Source organism: Cupressus sempervirens, chromosome 11 (genome assembly GCF_028749045.1).
Source record: "Cupressus sempervirens isolate cs-2001-9-10 chromosome 11, ASM2874904v1, whole genome shotgun sequence".
NCBI lineage: Eukaryota > Viridiplantae > Streptophyta > Pinopsida > Cupressales > Cupressaceae > Cupressus > Cupressus sempervirens.
In genome coordinates, this window is record NC_143128.1 from 18852490 (window position 1) to 18874567 (window position 22078).

A 22078-nucleotide genomic window follows, 5' to 3' on the forward strand; every position below is an offset into this window, starting at 1 on the left:
CATCTATCCCTTCCTTTTCACTTGCAAAAATTCATCTGTCAAGGCTGTCCCTTTGCCCCGTTTTTATATGTTCTTGTTGTTGATGCACTTGGATATCTTTTCTAGCATGCTCAACAATAAAATTATTCGTGGCATTACACTTCCTAGAAATGCAATTGCTCTCAATTCTAATTTTGTTGATGATAGCATGATATCCATTCAGAATTCAACAAAAGAAGTGGCTAATACACTTGATGTTTTGGACCTATTTTGTGTTGTGTTAGGTTCTAAGCTTGCTATGCATAAAATAGAGTTCATCATGACATGATCACAATCTCAGCTACCTTGGATCCCAAGTGAATGGAGAGAGATAAAGCATGGTGTCATTACAAGATACCTTGGGATACCTTTTGGCATTTGAGTTTCCCTCAAAGATATGTGGCAATGGTTCCTTGATAAAATTAAAAAGAAAGTTATCAATTGGACTAATTAGGGTTCTTTCCATGGTTGGTAGAATTCAAGTTACTAACAAGGTCCTTATTGCTAGTCATGTTTATATTTTTTTCTTGCTGGTTGTCGTCTAAAGCTTGCTACAATCAACTGACTCAACTAATTAGGAACTTTATATGATCTAATTGTTGACATTAAGGTCAATATATCTATCAGTAACTCAACACTTAGTCAAGTGGTTACATTGCTACCGGGCTCTACAGTTGCTACCGAGCCTATCATTTATCCAGTAGTGTTAACTAAGTGTCTTAGTTGCTACTAAGCCAAACAAATAGTTTGCAGTTCGTGCTAAGCTACACAGTATCTATCGAGCATCAAAAATAGTTTGTAGTATAGCCCGAGTGTAGCAGTGTTTACCGAGCTATTCAATGGAAATGATGGAGACTCTAGTATTAACTAAGCTTTGGTGTGTTAACCAAGTTCTACAGTGTCTATCGAGCTCGCAGTGTTAACTATGTGAATCTAGTGTTGATCAAGTCATGCAATGTTAACCAACTAATTCAGCAACTACTGAGTTTCTCATTGTTCATCGAGTCACACAGTGTTGACTAAGTTTGAGCTACTTGGAAGTGATTAGTATGGGTTGAGCTTCCAGTTCAAGTGAGTGTTGAGTTTGATCTACTTGGAAGTGATTAGTATGGGTCAAGCTTCAAGTTCAACTAAGTGCCAAAGATTGTCGAGTGTTGACAGTGTTTGTCATGTATCAGAACATCACCGAGTTTGTCTTCAAAAACTGAGTTACAATAGTTGGGTCGACTTTGTGAATTATGATTAAATTTGTATTGTAGCTAACTCTAGTAAGTTATTATTTGGATTGGTATATATGTAATGCATTGTATTATATCTAAACATGTCATTGAAGAAAATTATGAAGTACATCAGTACGAATTGAAGAAGGCTACAGGTAGTATAAGGGACAACAGAGATTTATCTACCATAGTCAGGTGATCGTTCAATACAAGGAATCTCATTTAGCAAATTAGAGTTGTAGATCAAAGATCAGCCATCGATTCATCTTAACAAGGTAGACTTAACAGTCTTTTTCTAAATCTCTTAACTGAGTGCATACTTCATTGTATGTTTGTAAATTCTTTAACAAGGTGGACCTCACAGTCCTTATTGCTCTTAACAAGGCATATCACCACAAGTGGTCAATTGTAAGCCTTAACAAGTTAACTTTATATTGCGGTACTAAAGCTTGTGGGTATCATCCCCACCCTAGTTTTACTTTTTATTTGGAAGGTTTCTAGTTCACCATATCTTGTGTCAAAGTGTTATGAATGTTTTATTGCTTTCATTTTTTCATGCATGCAATTAGATCAAAATATTATATGAAGGATTAATTAGTGAATTAAGATAAAGTTTTATTGGTTCCTGATTCACCCCTCCCCTCTCAGTAACCTTGCCTACCTTATATTTCCAACACTATGTGGGGGAATAAGAAAGGCATTTCAATTACTTCTTGGATCCATTGCACTCAACCAAGGATAAAGGAGGATTGGGTATCATAGATCCATACATCCAAGGTGTTTGCCTCACTAGTAAATGGATTGTTAGGGCCATAGATGGTGATGCCCCATGGAAACATTTAATTCATCATCATATATAAATTGCTAAAACTAGACAATCTTGGGATTTGGTCAATTGGAATGATAAACTTCTACTTGCCTCATACTTTAAATTGCATGGTCCAACCCCCCTTAATTCTATTTGAAAAGCTTAGTAAATAACCTCAAAAAGTTGTCCTAGTATAATAAATCCTTGAGTCATGGCTTAAGTTTTGCTTCCTCCTCCATTTGGTGGAACTGCCTCATTTAGCTTAATAATACCCCTCTTGCTACATACAAACATCTTAATTGCAAATGACTATTTAATAAAGCCATTCAGGTTTTCTAAAACCTTTGGGATCATGTTGCCTTTAATTGGACAACATACATCTCAGCTCAAGTTGTCCCCTCCAGATGAGCTTCCTATCAATCGAATCCAAAGTTTGTTTACTCCCAAGTTGTATTTTTTCTTGTCCACTGCTTGCCATGACAACTTCCTTTTCTGATTGTCATTTTGTGTTATTCAAGCATAGTTAATGTTCTTGAGGCAAATCTTATTGTTGTTGGAGGCAAGATGGATAAAAATATTGATCTGTTCAAAACTTATGCACTTTGATGTTGAGTTGCGTGATTAGAGAGCCAACTCAACATATATACAATTTTCCTCTTAATTTTGGCTCACTTTAGATTACTTCGAAGAGACTATACAAAGCTTTTGCAACTAGAAGTACTTATTTTCATGAGGTTGGATAACCTTTGAGGGCAATGTTGATTTTAAGTTTGTTTACATGAAATGTAAAGATGTAACAATAGTCTAATGTTCCTTTGTGCAGGTTGTTTGCTACTTTGAACTATTTATATTTTATTTTAGTTATTCTTTTTCTAATAATAAAGAAGAAGGAAGAGATGTATATTAGATTCAATTGTTATTATGATTTTTGCAATATAGCTATTGATTTATAGTTTTTATTTCAAACAAAATAGTGGGAAATGGATATAGGTACATTTATGATCGAGATGTAATATAAATATTAGCATATTTATCTTATAGGAATAAAATATGGCAAGACAGCTTTGATTGTCTCATCACTTGACTTTATAAGCTCCAATTATTTAGGACACTCAATGACACTTCAAAAATTTTGTTTACTTGGCCAAATACTTCTCAACCTAAGTCATTATGATTTGATGTTATATTTATTAGCAATTTGGCTAGGTTAAGATATTTAATGATTATCATTTATGGAAACATATCAATTTTGTGAAGAGCACAGATTATGAAGATTAATTTATGATAGTTGTACTTCAAAATTTTTCTAAGTATCACTTAGTTTATTTGGCAAAATAGATAAAGTTTTGATTGGCAAGCTTCACAAGCTTATCATAGACATGTGCAAAGTTAGGTATAGATACCTAACACTATGATGATGAAATATAAAAGAATGGAGGATTGTACTAACTATACAAACAGAGTTATGGTCAGTTTACCAGTTACAACAATATACAAGCATAACAGAGCAAGACAGAGAAATGGGTATTTTGGGTTAAGGATTTTTTTTAACGAAATAATTACTTAACTAATTAGGGATGACATCCTAGATGTTAACCCTGAGTTAGTGAAAGTTAATTTTATGTTTTGTCAAGTGTATAAAGGCATGAAGTCCGACAAGGTGGATAATTCTAAATTAGCAAGGTATAAAGGAAAGATTGTGAATGCGAAGTTGGAGAGAAGAGAAGTAATGTAATGTGAAATTGATGAAATGCTATGTGATGCAAATTCTGATGTATGATCAGAGGGATGCAAATTTTGTGATGAGCAACAAAGACATTATTAGATATTGAAGATATCAATAGTAGTGTAAAGAGGTTTTTGTATTTATCTCTTTGTCTTGAAGAACTACATTGTATATTGAATGTTTGGGAAGTGGGTTCATCTTGCATACATTTTGTATTTATATATTACAACTCCTAACATGTTTGAGGCTTCTAACAAGGCCTAAGTCCTCTAACAAGGACCAAGACACTATACAGATGTAATAGACTCCTAAAAAGGTCAATATCTTTCACAAGACACTTTTGATTAGCAGATCATTTTGTGGGTGCCATCCCCACTAAGGTTTTCCCTTGGCCAAGTTTCCCCAGTTAAAAAAAAGTGGTGTTATGAGTTCTCTTATTGCATGGTTATGTTTACTATTCAACATAGCTAGTTTTCTTTCATATACAAATTATAAGATTATTAATAATATCCAATTTTGGGCTAAGGTTTATAAAATATTGATCCATGCACACCCCCCCCCCTCCCCCTCAATATTCCCTATTTCTAACAATTGGTATTAGAGCAAAGTTACTCAAAAGAGGCTTAACAGCTTGAGTAAGATCCATATGGATATGGAACTATTATAAAAGAATCTCTTGAGCATATTGGCATTCTTACTAAAGAAAGAGATGCTTTGAAAGTAAGATATGAGGATGCAAAGGACTACATTGGAAAGCTGAAAGATAAGATTGACTATCTCAAATCCAAGAAAGATCCTAAATATCAAATCAAGGAAAGTGATGAAGTCCGTAGATTAAAGAAAAAAAATGAGATCTTGAAGCATGAACTAAAGATTATTGATCTAAAATTGAGCTTGAAGAAAGATGATAACAAAGTTGAATTAGATCTCAGATTTGAAAATGAAAGTTTGACTAACCTTACAAAAGTTACATCTAAACTTGAATCTACTAAGTTGTAGTATGCAAAAATTGAGAAGTACAATATTATTGTGAAATGATACTTAACCCAGTCTAAGCAACAACTTGAGAAGCTATATTCTAGTAGTGAGAAGATTGATGAGTAAATGTCTTTCTAGAGACCCTCTTATGAGAAGACTGGTCATGGATATTTCATTGGAGAAAAGTTAGCGAAGAAATATGAAGCTAGAAAGGAACCTAATTCTAAAATTCAACAGCCTGTGCAAAATGAAGAATATCTTAATAAGATTGAGTCAATTAATCAATCTAATAATGCACCAAAAGAACTTGAGCAAGTCAAGCAACTCAAACAATTTGATTAACCTAAGAAATATGAGCAAGTTGAATCACCTAAAGAAGTGAGATATGAATTCAAAGGTAGATGTTATGCATGTAATGAGATTGGTCATATGAAAAGAGACTACACAAGTAAATTATTTAAGCCAGTTACTGATTTTTATTGTTATAATTGTCACGGATTTGGTCATAGAGCAATTAATTGTAAGAAACCTAATTTTGGTAATAGTATCAATAGTAAAACATTTAGAGGAAATAACCTTGTAGGAAGAAGATCTGGAGAAGGAAACAATGAAATGAGAAGAAATATTGTATGTTACAAATGCAACAACTTTGGACATAATGCTAGAAATTGTAGAGCACCTATAAACCATCTAGTACCTAGATTTGGAAACAATGCACCAGTATGCCAATTGTGTAACAACTTTGGTCATATAGTGAGATTTTGTAGAATGGATAGGAGACACAATGCAAGGAATCCAAACTTCAAAATGAGTATAAGCAGGAATGCTAGAAGGACTGACAGCAGTAGTGATAGCCATAAAAATAACATAAAAGAACATGTAGAAGAAATCAAAGAGGTATTTGTCAAATCTAAAGATCTATCTAATTCACATGTAGTGAGGAACACTCAAATGAAGCATTTAGAAGCAGATTGAAGTCAACAATTGTATTTTATTCATCTTATTTGAATTAAGTACTTTTTATAAGAGATCAAGCATCAAAAAGGTAGAAATGGTAACAGAGAGTGAGTTAAGGTATGTGATGTCAATATGAGGTAGATCACAATAAGTTGAATCCATGGTTAAGTGCATAGATGATTTGGAAATCATATCTGAGTGCACAAAGGAAATAAAGTTACCTGGTAATTAGAGACAACTTTTTGTTAATCGTGTACTTACATAATTAATGCAGTGATGAATTGAAAATAATTTAAGGGTTAAAATTGAGTTTTTGAGTACCATTTGATTTTGAAAGAGTTAATGAAGAGCTTTGAAGTGTGTGTGAAGAAAATTTGAAAGAATTTTCTAGTGCAAGTAGAAGGAAACCCTAGTTATGCACAAATGATGTATTTATCATGTGTGCAGTTGTTATTTGAAGCATTAATCTTAAAAATGGAAAATCCTATAGTTTGTGATGTGAGTGAAAGACCTAGAGATAAGTTTAAGAGTCACCCATATGTTTCTTTGGAGGATTATCCCCTAGGAGCATTTTCACAAGTTTCATGCAATATTTTACATGTTGAAGACATTAGAGCCTATATCCACTACCAGTTTGAAAGTATTTGAGATAGTGGTATTCACAAGGACCTAGACATAGTTTGCAATAGTGATTTGTCTTTGAAAAAAGGGTTTGAACATTTGAGTTGTCTGAAACTAGTTAAGCACATTTTTATATGGACTTCAATAACTATGAGTGGATCAAGATTATCTTGAGCAGAATTCATGAGGACATGTTTTGGATAGGAGATATTCCAGTCATGATTGACAATGAAATTATTCACAAAATTACTAGCCTTATTAATGAAGGTTACAATCCAGTCAATGAGAAGAATGTAAAGAAATTAGTTGAGATTAACCTTAAGACAAAATCTGATGATAGAAACATGAGACTTGACCTGATAACTAAAACTGATGTGAGACTTATCAACAAGATTATTGGTTATAAGATGAATTATAGTTCTAGATTAAACTCGGTGGCTGTTAGATTCATCCTTGCAACATACCTAATTATTGATAAGAGAGAGATGGTCAATATCAGAGAGAAGGTCAATATGTGTGAGATTAGAAGGCAACAATTGTTGGACAACATTGAAAAAGTAAAAAAGACAAAGAATGCAATGCTTATATTTGAATCACTATTGACACATTTATTTTTCCAACTAATCAGAAGTTTCCCAGGTATGCCTAGCCATGAATTGGACAATGACAAGTACACAATGAGTATGGTAACACACTATTAGAGAAGGCAATCTGAAGACAAAATGATTGATGACATAACAAGAATGATGAAAAGTTTTCAGTCAGCCATGAAACATAGATTCAAAATCCCACCATCTTTGTTTGAGAAATACAAAGATGACATTTTCTTTATGGTAGAGACAAATGTTACATGTATGGAAGCAATTGAAACTAGAGTCAAGTTTATTGATCTTATGGGATATAAGATGACTGAAAAATTGATTGAAGGATATGAAAAGATTACTCTAGAGTCTAACAGAGATAAAGAGTGTCCTAGGTGGGGCACTATGAAGAAAAAATGAAGGAAGTTCACAATAAAATTCACAACAAAGATATTAAGAAGAAAGTGGAAAAGAAAATAGATGCAATTCTAAAAGAGTTTGGAATGACAAGACAAGTGTATAAGGAAGCAATGAGTATTGCTATGTAAATGAGAGCAAACAGACAAACTGAAGTGTTAATGCAAAAACCATTAGAAGTTGAAGTTGGAACATCCCAAGGTGTTACTATAGAAGGACCATCAACCATTGTACCCTATGCAACAGTATCTCAAGTATAACCTGCAAATGTACCACCTGTATAGAAGGATAAAGAGAAAGAGGAAGTCAACATTACAAAGGTACAAATAGTTACCTAGCCTAGCACTAGGAGGTATGTGAGGTTAAATAGGAGCAAATTGATTCCCCCACAAAGAAAAGGATTAAAAAAAGAAGAAACTGAGGTAAAAAAAGTAAAGAAGGTAGTGGAAGAAGTAAATAAACCATTTGGTAGGAAACCTTAGAAGCCAAAGTTTGAAACTTTGAATGTTCAAATTATTGACATCAACAATTTTGCATAGTTGAACAAAATGTATGATTTGTACAATAATATAGATAGGTTACAATTAGAAAATGCAATTGTTAGACACATTATTTTGGCAAATAAAAGTTTTTAGGATATACCAAAGGATTTGTATGAGAGGTTAATAAATAGAAAGAGGGGAGTAGTGGATAAGGATAAGGGGATTAGAGAAAATCAGATTAGAAAGCTATGTGAGGTAAATAACAATGATGAACTTGAGGGAATAATGAAGGGTATTAAGCCCTTGCTAAGGAATACAAGAAGAGAAATTCTACTAATGGGTGGAAACTATGAAGAGGTGAATAATAAAATTGAACAAGCAATGCTTGAGTATATGACCTCCACACCCAACATTGTACAAGCAAGAATTTAGGGGGAGCAATACCTATGGCAATAGAAAAGACACCATCACAAAGCCTATATTAGTATCAGCAGTATTACCAGAGATATTTGCAATATCTACAACAATTATTGTGATAGAGATTGGAAAAGATACAACATGATAGAGAAAACTCCACAAGTAACCATTGGTACTAATACCATGCATGTGGACAATAAAAAAATAGTCTTGATGTGGAAGAAGATCATTTTAAGGATTATGGACCATCAATTATTGATAATTTGGTCAAATACACTAGCTTAAAGGATGGAGATGAAGATAAGGGGAAGAAAAAGAGAGAGGAGGAAGAAAGAAAGAAAGAAAGAAAGAAAGAAGAAGAGAAAGAAAAAGAAAATAATTTAGAAAAAGAGAGGAAGAAAAAGTTGGAAGAGGAAGACAAAAGGAGAAAGGAAGAAAAAAAAAAGAGGAACTAAAGAAGAAGGAAGAAGAACAGAAAAACAAAGAAGAAGATAGAAAGACAGTAGAAGCAAAGAGATTGGAAGACGAGGAGAGGAAGAAAAAGGAGGAGGAAGAAAAGAAGGAAAGTGTACCTACTTCTTTTAGGACTCCCCTTGTACTAGCAGCCTTAACATGATTTGATGACGATGAGAAGACTGAACTAATCTCATCAATCAGTGGTATAATTGAGAAGAACAGAAAAGTTAAGAGTCTGCAGAACACGGTGATGGAGGTAATAGATAGATTGTAGAACACTATATTAGTGAAGATGAGTGGACCAGACCTAGAGGATAGAGAAAAAGTTGTTTTTCAATCTTTTGATGTCAATTTTACACATTTATCTAATATAGCAATAGTCAAGGCACAAACTCTACATGATACAAATATATTCAGAAAAATCTATGAAAACATCAAGAATGATCTAACGAACCTTGATGAAAAGATTAAGGAACTAAGACATTATATGACACAAGGTAAGATAGTCTATGGGAAGTGTGTTGGTGCACACACAAAAATAAAGGATATCTCAAATGAGTTGAACAACAAAATCAGAGAATTGGATGCAATGATGAATAATATGCAAGATCCCTCAGTCAAGATTGCATATCTTGAAAACAAAGTCAACAAAGTGAATGATGATATTAGACTGTTAGAGCTACAAAAGAAAATGAAGCTGAAGAGATTTTCATTATGAAGGGAACACCTTGCATTAATGATTGACCTTTTATAGAGATAATTAGATGAATGCTTGTTAGTAAAGGTATCTTATGACAAGTTTGTGAACACAGACCTAGAGGTGGTAGAGATAGCATTCTATGCTTTGTGTGCAATTCTAAATGTTGCAAATGTAGTGAAGGATAAATGGGATATGGAGTTAACCATGTTGAAGTAGAACTTTGATGATTGCCCTTACAGATCACTAGCTAGCAGTAGCCATGAAAGTAATGCAACACAAATTTTGACTTGTATATAAGTTTTGACACCTTTTTCATTTTTATGTCAAAGGGGGAGAAGAGTAAGGAAAATTGTATAGATATATATGTAAAAGAGAAAGTAAATATAGAAGTTAAGTATCATAGTCAAAGGGGGATTTATAATGTAATTAGGAGATATAAGGAAAGATGGTTCAAATGTAATGATCCACAATCTTGGAAAAGGCCAATTTTTAAAAATTATATTTTTGAGACTTAGCCAATTTTCCCATATGTTGCCATCAATGCCAAAGGGGAAGATTGTTGGAAATTTAGCTATGTTAAAATATTTAATGTTGTCATTTATGGAAACATATAATTTGTGTGAAGAGGGTAGATCATGAAGATTAAGTTATGATAGTTGTACTTAGAAAATTGTATAAGTGTCACTTAGCTTATCTAGCATAACAAATAAAGTTTTGATTCAAAAACTTCACATGATTATCATGGACACATGTGAATACCTAACACTATAACTATGACATATGCGAGAGTGCAGGATTGTATAGACTATACATACAAAGTTATGGTCAATTTACAAGTTACAACAATATATAGGCAGAATAGAGAAAGAAAGAGAAATGGGTATTTTGGGTTAAGGAATTATTTTGTTAATGAAATAAATTACCTAACTAATTAAACATACTAGATGTTAACCCTAAGTGATTAAAAGTTAATTTAATGTTTTGTAAAGTGTATAAAGGCATGAAGGTTGACTAGGCAGATAATTGTAAATTAGCAAGGTATAAAGGAGAGAAGTAATGTAATGCAAAATTGATGTAATGCTATGTGATGCATTTTTTGATGTATGACTAGAGGAATGCAAATTTTTTGATGTGAAACAAAGGAAATATCAGATATTGAAGATATCAACAATAGTGTAAAGAGGTTATTGTATCTATCTCTTTTTATTGAAGAACTACATTGTATATTGCATGTCTGGGTAGTGGACTCATCTTGCATACATTTTGTATTTGTATAATACAACCCCTAGCAGGGTTTAGGCTTCTAGCAAGGCCTAAGTCCTCTAGCAAGGATTGAGACACTATACCTAGATGTAATAGACCCCTAATAGGGTCAATATCTTTCACAAAAAGCTTTTGATTAGTGGATCATTTTGTGGGTACCATCCCCATCGGGCTTTTCCTAGTTAACAAAAGATGGTGTTATGAGTTATGTTATTGCACGGTTATGTTTATTGTTCAACATAGTTAGTTTTCTTTCATATGCAAGTTATAAGATCGTTAATAAATCCAGTTCTGGGCTTAAGTTTGTAAAATATTGATTCATCTCCTTCCTCCCTTGTCCTCTCATTATTTCCTATTCCTAACAATATATATATATATATATATATATATATATATATATATATATATATATATATATATAACTGGTTCAAGAGCTCAATTGGGAAAGAACCATAAAGAAAATCCAACATCGTTGCAATATGTACTTAAGTGACTAACATCGATATTTACAATCTTAATATATTGATGAACAAAACTAGTACCATCAAAATTCAAAATTTGTCAAATTTTACATTTTCATCACACAACAGGCATTGAGGACTCGAATTCAATCAAGATTTTTAACAATTTAAATAACATGCCTGAAGTATGGAAAAATAACCCAAAGAAATAGAAAGAAACCTCTATTCTATCTTTATTCCATATCCTCGCTTGAGGTACCCACAATAGGAGTGGATGCCAAACTATGATTTACAGAGAAGCCCAATCCAAAATTTGAACATATTAAAGGAGCAACCTCCCATCCTGAACTTGAGCCCTCAGCTGCAACATTTGAAATGCTAGTGGAAGATGGTGCACCCAAAACATTTGCTTTAGTGACAACTGAATGAGGGGGCCAAGTAGTTTCTTATGGGACATGGTGGATAGAACCAAGAGCATTGAAAGTCAGAATCGACCATACACCTGGTTCACTAACTGACTGAGTTGGGGTAGCCAAAGGTGTCTTTAGATGGACAAATTTTGCTCCTGCTTCAGAAATTGGTATACCCAAAATGTCAATAAAAGAAAATCCAACTTTCTTCACCTCCTCTATCAGTTGATAACCCAAAGCTCGTGCCGTGAATTGCAAGGTCTTAGTCAGGAACTAAGGATTGTGCTTTTCAAAGGACTTCTGCAGTGCTTCAAATGTCATCATAGCCTCATGATTCTTCATGAGTATGGTTCTTGAAAATATTCCACCTACCAAAGCATTTCTAGACCATAAATCATAGTTCTGCATTACTCGTTTCAATTTATTTTTAGCCCAGTATTCCAATCAGACCACCTTGATAGCAATAAATTCCAATCTCAACATTGATTATAAGAGATCCATGGCATTAGATAGGAATATGGAAACCAAAGTAGAAAGGAATTACACATTTCTTGCAGATACAAAAAAGAGATCCTCCCTAATTATGGCTTGAATTGCACGACAAATGTTGTAGGAGTGCACAATGAACATATTGTCCAGGAATGCATCATCTAGAGGATGAGAAAGTGCATCTTAATCCAATGCTGGTTGAAGCTTGATTCTGAAGTTTTTGGGGAGAATGCTACAATGAATTTGGTGACAAGAATCACATTTCATGCATGAGTCATGTGAGAGCGACATTTTGGAGGCAATTTAGAAGACACACACAAATAGCCGAGAAGATGAAGACTTGAAGAGAGGTCCATTCATTAAATCAGAGGCCAATTGCAATTTGTGAAGGGAAAAGTACAAAATTGATGCCCCCAAAATTGATGAATGAGAAAATTGTTCTACTGCCATATGTATTGAATTTAATCCTACCATGTACAAAGTACCGCACTTCCAAAAAGAAGTGAGATCATATTCAAGTGACATCAACCAACAAGATTCTTCTCAGTGAAGAAGATTTAGCACAATTTTACCATAATCTCACACATGGGAACTTGATTTATAAAGGCACCAATTAATGTTCGATGCCCAATTTGGATAATGCTCACTAACCATCGAGTGATGTCAGAATACCCATGAGTGCTTGATTATAACTATGGTCAAGTAGCTCGGCATGAGTCTCTTCCTTCTTAACTTGGCAATCGCTTGGATAACTCGGTCAGTATACCTATGAGTTCTTATTAATAATTTTGACCGAGTAGCTTTGCACTAGTCTCTTCCTTCTTAACTCAGCAATCATTAACTGAGTAACTCGGTGGGCTTTGAGAGACTCAATCAAAACTAAACTTGAGCTAGCTCAGAAACCACAATGCTTCTCTAGTATTTTGGCTTGCTCGGTACATGTATCATTCTCACTTGCTCGGCACATGCAACATTCTAGCTTACTTAGCACATATGGCATACTGGCTTGCTTGGCATCAACTATGACTCGACACTTATAGATCACTTGGCACATGTGACATGCTCAGCACTTGAAGTCATTGGCTTGCTCTGCATCAACTATGCTTGCTCAACATCAACTATGACTTGGCACATATAGATCACTCAACACATGTAACATGGTCAACACCTGAAGTCACTGGGTTGCTCGGCATCAATTGTGACTCAGCACATAGAGATCAATCAACACATGTAACACGTTCAGCACCTGAAGTCACTAGCTTGCTCAACATTAACTATGACTCGGCACATATAGATCACTCAGCACGTGTAACACACTCGACACCTGAAGTCACTTGGCACCTATAAGAATTCTAGCTTTACACATACATTGTACTCAACTTCTATAGGTCAGTTGCCATTATTTTCTACAAATCTTTATAATGCTCCATGAATGCAAAAGGGTTTAATGTAAAATTTGTAATCCCATTACATCAACCATGCTTGGTCAATACTTCATGGGGTCAGTAGAACAACTAGCTTTAAGCCAAGTCACACCAAAACACTCGGTCAACTCAAACATGGAGTTAATCAATCAGTTTAGAACCGAGTAATACAATAAACAATGGAACCGAACATGTTCTAACAACACTACATGGAGATCTTTTTCTCATGTTGGATTAAGGTAAATAAAGAAGGGAAATTGGTAGGAATAAAATCTATAATTACCTTTGTATCCTTCAAGTCACAACCAATATTAGATAAATTATCTGCAATCCAGTTTCCCTCTCTTAGGGTATGAGAGAAGGACACCACTTCCAACTTATCATTCATTTCCCAAACTTTTTCTAGAATATAATCAAATTTCTAGTTCTATGAATCTTTCTTGACACATGAATTAATGACCACTGAAGAATCCCCCTCAATGTGAATATTAGCTATGCTAAGTCGAGATGCCAATTCTAAACCAAGTAAGAGTGTCATGGCTTTAGCTTTATTATTTGTACCAATCGATAATTTTTTAGCCAACATACCCAACACCTATCCATTATGATCTCTTATACACACTCTAGCTCTTGATTCACCAGGATTGCCTCTCGAACAACCATCAAAATTTAACTTACAAATTCCCCTAGCAGGGGGAATCCATTTAACCATCTTTATGTTAAGCTTCTTAGAAGGACCTCCCAAAGTAATTAGTTGATAAGATGGAGAGGGTAAGGAAGCCCATCTATTAGCCAAAGCAATATCCCACCCTATGATAATAAGATGCTCAGAAGTTCTTCTGATATAGGCTAGAACAACTTCCCCAACTGCAACTTCTAATGCTGATAGCACAGATTCAAATGTGGAGGGTTGACTTTGAAAAATCCTTTTGTTCCTTTCCCACCAAATAGCTCAAATAACTATTGATGGGATACACATCTAGATACAAGAGTAAACAGAATGATTAATCGAGGTTGACCAATCATGAAACAAATCCCATAATGTGTTAGGGAGGGGCCTGTTGTAATTTAATTTTTGAAGAATGAAGATCTAGCATTGATGTGCCAATTTACACTAAACAAAGAGGTGATCAATATTCTTCACTTCTTCAATGCATATGACACATTGCATATTGTGAACAATGTTCAATTTTGATAGCTTGTCACTTGTCAAGATTTTTTTTTCAAAGCTAACCAAGAAAAGTTACCTGCCTTTGGTAAAACTACTAGGTTCCAAAAAAATTTGAGAGCCCAAAATGATTTATATCCAATTTCTATGTTCTTGGCAACAAGGTAACCTAATTTAATTGAGTATCTACCCTCTTGGTGTGGAGCCGAGATCAGTCTATCTGGGTGACTAGATACTAAAATAGTCCTTGATTTACATATGTTAACAAATTATTTTTTGTTCTGATAAGGAATTAGTAACTAATCTGAGTTTTTCCAAGTAATCCTACTTGACAAGGGATCAACAAGCTGGAAGTAATCAACAACATAGGGTCCCCATTCATCACAAAAAATTGTAATCCAGTTATCAAAAGATGGGGAGTTACATAGTGGAGGAAGGCCATTCCATGAATCTTGCCTAAAAAGTGCCTTGGAACCATTGTTAATTTTCCAAGTCAAATATCTAGCAACTAAATATTTGGATTCCACCAAGAAGTTCCAAACAGCTGACCCTTTAGGAAAATGCTCCATAGTAAATTTTTTGGAGGAATCAAGAGAATTTAAATATTTTCTCTGGAAAATCTTACACCATTTAGCCTCAAGTTTCTCATACAAATACCAAACTAATTTTCCTCCAAAAGCCATATTTCTTAAAGCTAGATTAGGAAGATTAATCCCACCTTGATACTTCTCTAGAGACACTTCCTTTAAAGAGATGAGAGGGATTTTGCTAATACTTGTTTTATTATCTAACCATAAAAAACCTTGAATGATGCTTTCGATCTACTTAATAATATGCTTAGGTGAGCTGATAGTATAGAGAAGTAATAATTTGGGATAACTGATAAGACATACTTGACTAGGAGAATTTTTCCAGATAGAGAGAGCCATCTTACCTTCCAAGCCATAGCTTTGGCTTTAATTATGTCAACTATATTTTTCTAGTAAGAAGCTTTATTACTGCCCATGAAAACAGGAACACCCAAGTATGTAGATGGTAACTTATCCTCCTCAAACTGAAGATTTTTTTTAATCCTTTGTTCAATAGGGGGAGTTGTATTGAAAAGGAAGGTTCTAGATATAACCATGCTGCTCTTCTGACCTAAAAATAGTGAATATTGATCAAGTAAATACTTAATATGCTTAGCCTCATTAATGTTTGTAGAACCAAACAATAAAGTGTCATCTGCAAAGAGAGAATGTGTGACTACTAGATCGTTTACTCCAAATTGGATGCCTTTCCAAAGTTCCAACCTTTGAGATTGAATAATGGCCCTACTAAAAGCTTTTGCCATCAGAATAAATAGGGCAAGAGAGAGAGGATCACCTTGTCTGATACCTTGAGAAGATTTGAAGAACCCCTTGGAGGAGCCATTAATAAGAACTAAAAAAGTAACCCCCAAGATATAGGCTTTGATCCATTTGCTCCAAGATTTATTGAATCCAAATTTCTCCAAAACTTTGATAAAAAAGGACCAATTAACTCTATCATACACCTTCATCATGTCAAGTTTGATGATGAAGGCATGGATTTGGTTTTCTTTGATATGATGAAGAGTTTCATGAGCAACAATTGCCCCTTTACGAGGCAACAAGACTTGCAATCTAGAATAAATTGCTCATATTACATAATGAAATTGGTTTGAAATTAGCAAAAGTCTGGGGATTGCCAGATTTGGGGATGATAGCAATATTAGTAGTATTAAAATTCCTACACATATAACCCTTACGACGGGAGGATTCAAGGGCCATAAGTAAATCCCAACCCAAAACATCCCAACATTTTTGAAAGAAGAGAGCTCTAAAACCATCAGGACCAGAAGCTTTGTCTGGGGGCAAGGATTGAACAATTTTTTGAATTTCCTCTTGAGTGAAGGGTTTCATTAGAGCATAATTATCTTGGTTTGAAATAATTCTTGGGACCACCTCTAAGAAAGAGTTAAGTTGATAATTGTTAATATCCATTTTCTCTATTGGATCAAGAAGTTCTTTAAAGAATCTAATCCCTTCCTTTTTAATACTTGCCTCATCTGATAATACATTGCCCGTATGTTGTTCCTTGATTGAAAAAATGGATTTATTTGCCTTTTTTTGGCTTGCTGAAGCAAGAAAGAATTTTGTGTTACAATCACCATCACTTAGCCATAATTCTCTAGATTGTTGCCACCAATATTCTTCCTCACTGTGACACAGCTCCACCCAAAGAAGTTGCTTCTCTTTCTTATGAGAATATGAAATAGAATTCAAACTAGAACTAATGATTTCTTCATTAATTTCTTGGAGTTCTTATTGCACCTTCTTTTTTTCTTCAAATATATTTTTAAAGACTTGTTTGTTCCATACTGTAATTTTACCTTTAAAATATTGGAGTTTCTTATAGAACCAAAACATACTATTACCTTTTTCCTGTGGAGCACCGACCCACCATTTTCTGATTAATGGGAGAAACATTAGATGTTTGAACCACATACTTTTAAATTTAAATGAATATTTATAACTTGAAGACTGTTGGTCCACTTTATTATCTAAAGAAAATGAAATAGGGAAGTGGTCCGAACCTGGGAAAGGGAGAATTTTTGCGAAAAATAAGATAGGTGATATTTTCCATGCTTGTGAAACTAAAAATCTGTCAAGTTCTTTTGCAATTTGCAGGAAACCATCCCTTCTATTGTGCCAAGTGAAGCATCCATTAGACGTTTCAATTTCAAACAAATCATTGATAGTGATGAAGTAATCCAAATAATCCATTATTTTTGGAGATGGAAAAATTCCTCCCTATTTCTTTTTTATTATTTCGAATTGCATTGAAATCACTAGCTATGATACAATTTTGGTATGGAAATGATCTAATTTTAGTTGAAATGACATTCCATATTTTGTCCTTATCTGAAATACTAGAAGGACCATAAATATTAAAGATAACCATCAAAGTTTCAAAATGCTAGAACTTAAGACATTGCCAACCCAATTCTTGCTCTATTAGGCTACCAGTAAGAACTTGCGAATTCCATAAAGTGGTCAAGCCTCCCGAAGCCCTAGCACTAGGATAATGTACATAATTCCAACGTTTCCATTTAGCAATTGACTCCTCATATTTTTCATCTAATGATTTTGTCTCCTGTAATAATATAATGTCACCTCTCGACTCATTAAGTAGATTTTTAATCCTACTTCTTTTGTCAAGGACATTTATTCCCCTGACATTCTATGTAATGATCTTCATCCTTCCACCAGAAGGCCCTTGGTCCTTCTAGTGACTCATTTCACTAATTATAATTTCTCTTCCAAAGAGGATTGAATGCCTGCTACAATTTCTTCTTTAGCTTTTGTGCTTTTACTCTTTTTGCCCCGAGTCTTTGGAGTGGAGGATATCCCAATGAGATCTCCAGGTGAATTCATGATCGAAAGGGTCTGAGAGAAATCAAAAGTGGTCCCACACCCAATGTTTCCATTGTTTAGTTATTTAGGTTGGATGTCTTTTAGTTGGCTTTGGTCTTCTTCAAAATTTTCTCTTGAAATTTGGGATATATCTTCTTGAATAACTTCATTTGCAATTAAATGAAATTGTTTTGATAACACAAATGCTAAGATCTCATTTGCTAATTGATTTAGCTTAGCTTCCTCATTACTGCCCATCCTAAGGCCTTGTATAGTCTATTTACAAGTCGAAACAAACATCTCCAATGAGGACTGATTAAACATAACATGATGAGTGACTAAATTTGCTAAAGACCAAGATTATTTGTTCCAGTCAGGCATCACAAAATCATGGAAATCCAGTTGCCTACAAATAGTTTGACGAAAAGAGATATTGTGGTTTTTTTGAGTGTATGCCATAAAAAAAAATTGATTTTTAAAACTTATTGATAGCAAATACATTGGAAACTATCTCGTAAAATGGCATTTTACAAGGCCCCTTCTTTCCATTTTATTGAGACCGTCTTGTGAAGTGATAGAAATATGAGATTCTAGTCTAGAACTAAACTGATACAGAGATTGATTATTTCCCTTAGTTTCCAAAATTGAACGGAGGATCTAATTTTTATTCTCAATTTCTATATTTGAGAGGAGAATTTGATCCTGTAACGACTCATTTGGAAAATCCAAGCTTTAATTACAAGTTTGAAGAAGATATGTACTACTATCATCTATCTACCTAAATTTGCAATTGTGAGGCGATGATGAATGGTCCTCACATACCATAATTTGATCTTGGTCAACATCTTGGTAGTCAACATTAAAATGGCCTAAAACCAAAGAATGTTTGTCAACTACCTCTGGCTCTTGAATATGAATAATTTGCTTCCAATCCCCCCATTTAGAATGACAAATTATCTACTGTGGAAATGGTTTTAGACTACTCAAAAGTAAGCACACCCTAACTAGAATAAAAAGTTGTTCAAATAGGATGAGATCATGTCTGATAAAGATGCCCACCTTGTTTTCTATTCATTTAAAATTTTTAGTATCTCTATATTCAAGTGGCAAATCTAGTAATTCCATCCAGTAGGGAAAAAAGTGACATCACTTGATTTAGGGGAAAATTTTGGGGAGAATGGGCAAGTAGAGATGCCAAAACCTTTACAAAACCATCCTTTATATTTGTGTACACAATCCCTAGACTAGACTGAAGAAAAGATAACAGAAAAATAGTTAAAAGCTTCATCATGGAAAAGTACCTCTTTCGTGCCTAGACAGTTATTGTGGATCCATTGTTGTATGATCAATTTGCTAAGATTGTGAGATTGGATGTGTACCCTAAGTGGTATCTTTCTCAAAAATTGAACATGTGGGGATATCAACCTTTCTGTAATAGTGATCTCCATTATTGCCTGATCTTGAAACCTAGTGTCTGCATGAGCGATATCTTCATGAGCAATACTATCTGAATGCTTCTTCCTCCAAATCCTTTTAGATTTACCAACATAAGTGTCAATTGTTGGAGGTTTTAGTTTGATGGGAGCTCTTCTAACCTTTCTAGAAGTCAATTGTCTTTGCATCCCTCGTACCGAACTCTCTCCCTTCTCCCATGTTCTCTTACCTGACTGGGGAGTGGAGCTAAAAACAACAGAGGAGTGCACCTATGGATTTACCATAGCATCTCACTTGTTCGATAATATGGGTGTTGTATTTTTCTTTGAAGAAAAACCTTTACCTAGTTGAATGGGGATCTTACCATCCAAAACCTTGTGTTCAACAACCGAATCCCACAGAGGGCCATTGAATGGCGTCTCTTTTTCACAGATGTCAAAAGGCACCTTCTGCATAGGTTTGGTATTGATATGAAACCTAGGGTTTAGGAAAAAGGGTTTTGTCGGCTAAATAATAGCTCTTTTATGGAAGATTTCATCCCTAGATTTTTGAAAACCACGATCTGCTATACCTAACTGACTGTACAATTGAATTTTTTTAGGAAATCTTCCTATCTTCCATTGTCGGCCTCCTTGGTTGATCCATCATCCTTCATCCACATAACCTACTTGATTGCCTGCAAGTCACATTGATTGCCAACCTTCCTAACATTCCTCCATGTTTTTTCTGCCATTTCCAAACTCCCTACTTTGCTGCCAATTCCTACCATTGCCAAGTTCCTATCCGTGCTACCATTTCCTGCCATTTCTAAGCTCCCTATCACACTCCATCCTTCTTGAAGTTGAGGAAGCCAATATTTATTTCTTACAATATTAGAAATGTTAATTGTTACTTTATAATTTATTTTGACTTACTATGAACTTATTCTATGGTATTATCATATTCTCATCATGATTTAGTTTATTCAATTACATGCATTGTGATGATAAATGATGTAAATTGATATGAAATATGATGTTGTTCAATTTTATTAGGATTTTATGGACTAACTTACTGATGATAAATCGAGTGGTTTATTGGATTCCTGAGATGAATATGAGAGTATAGTTTAGGTAAATGAGGTTAGCTCCTTGGTAATGGTTGGTACAATAATCTAGTTTTCACATACTGTCAAAATATATAGTCCACCAATATAACTAATAGGGGGGCAAGGGTGAATTAGTTATCCAAATAATATCACAATTATCATCTTTAAACAAACTTAACCATATGAGTAATATAATTAGAAACCATAACAAGATACTCATACACAATAACACTAGATATGTTAACTAAGGAAACTCTTGATCAAAGGGAAAACCCCAGTGGGGATGGTACCCACAAGATGATGTACTAATATAAATATTCCTTGTTAGAGGGTGGACCCTATCAGGAATCTATTACAACATTCAGTACATATCAGTCCCTATTAGGAGACTTTGAATCCCTATTAGGAGATTCCAACCATGTTAGGAGTTGTGGAAGATAGAGCTTTGGATGCACTACCCAAATAGCTTCAAGGGCAAGACCAATAAACCCACTATCCAAATGATCTCTACATTATTCCTTGTAGAATAATAGAATTAAAATGTACTTCCTTCCTCTTCCTCTATCCTATCAACCAGACTTTTGTTCCTTATATATTTTGTAACCAGATCATAAAAATCACATCCAATAATCCCTTGGATTGCTTACTCACATTCACCAAACACTCTGCTCCTTTTCACACTTCACACTTCATCTCATGGATGCTTCTTACAAACAAGGAAAACATATTTCCTTTATACCATATCTTCAAAATAATTCCTTGAGTCAGCCTTGAGGCTTTCCCAATTAATTATAATAAGATAATGAATTAATTACAATTACAATAGTACTATCAACTCACAGTCTATACAAAACTTCACACATGTAATACTAGGGCTTGCGCACTTTCTTACCTCACCAATAGACTGTCCTCTATCACTAGCTAACCAAACATCCCTTCATTATCTCAAATATAAGATAGTGAAAAAACATTGGGAACTGCTTTCTTAATACTCTGTTTCTATACCGCTCTTTGTAAAATAAGGTACAACTTTTGTACATCTTCAACTTACCTGTTGTGTATTAAACCACGTCATCAGGACACTGTCATAAACATGTCCATGATTGTGCATCACTAGACAAGAAAAATCTTGTTCGTATAACTACAATCTCTCTTTATTACTTTTCCAGTTCTTTATAGACTTACTACTATGTTGACATTAATGAAAAACGCAGTCATGAATGCAACATGTCAATACTTTCCAATGCTTAGGATACTCCACTAAATTAGTATCATCAACATTCATGCTAACAATCTCCCCCTTTGGGATTGATGGCAAAATAGATGAAAAACATCTAAGTTTGAAGAAAACCAAAATAATACTCTATTGTTTTTGTTGTTGTTCTCATCTTCTCAAATCCTCTTCATTAATCAAATTTGAGATCCTCTTGAACATTGGACTCTTCTTCTTCTTCTTCTTTAGGATCAAAAACAATTGTTCACATTAAACAACTCATAATACATACGTCCCCCATAGAGATATTCCTCCTTCTTTACTTGAATCTT